The sequence below is a fragment of the Triticum dicoccoides genome, chromosome 5A, assembly GCF_002162155.2.
Source record: "Triticum dicoccoides isolate Atlit2015 ecotype Zavitan chromosome 5A, WEW_v2.0, whole genome shotgun sequence".
In the NCBI taxonomy this organism is placed as follows: Eukaryota; Viridiplantae; Streptophyta; class Magnoliopsida; order Poales; family Poaceae; genus Triticum; species Triticum dicoccoides.
Window position 1 is genome coordinate 504221113 of NC_041388.1, and position 405 is coordinate 504221517.

Below are 405 nucleotides of genomic sequence, written 5' to 3' on the forward strand. Positions count from 1 at the left end.
CTCCTTCATCATCCGGGTTCTCGATCGCCGCAGCCTGGTATGCGCGCTCGAGGGAGCACACCACATCCTTTTCATCGCAGGCGACTATGATGATGCCGACGCTCCCTGGCATCTTGTGGACATTGTAGCCATGGTGAACCGCGACCATGAACTTGGCCAGGGCCGGATATCCAAGGATGGCATTGCACGGGAGGTGAATGTGAGCGACGTCGAAGTTGCTGAGCTCAGTGTGGTAGTTGTCGCGCTTGCCGAAGGTGACAGGGAGGTGGATCTGCCCTATGGGAACGGTGGAGCCGTCGGTCACCCCCGAGAAGGACCTGGTAGGCTGAAGCTGGTCGTATGGCACCTGTAGCATGTCGAACGTATCGACAGAGAGGACATTGAGCCCCGCGCCGCTATCAATAA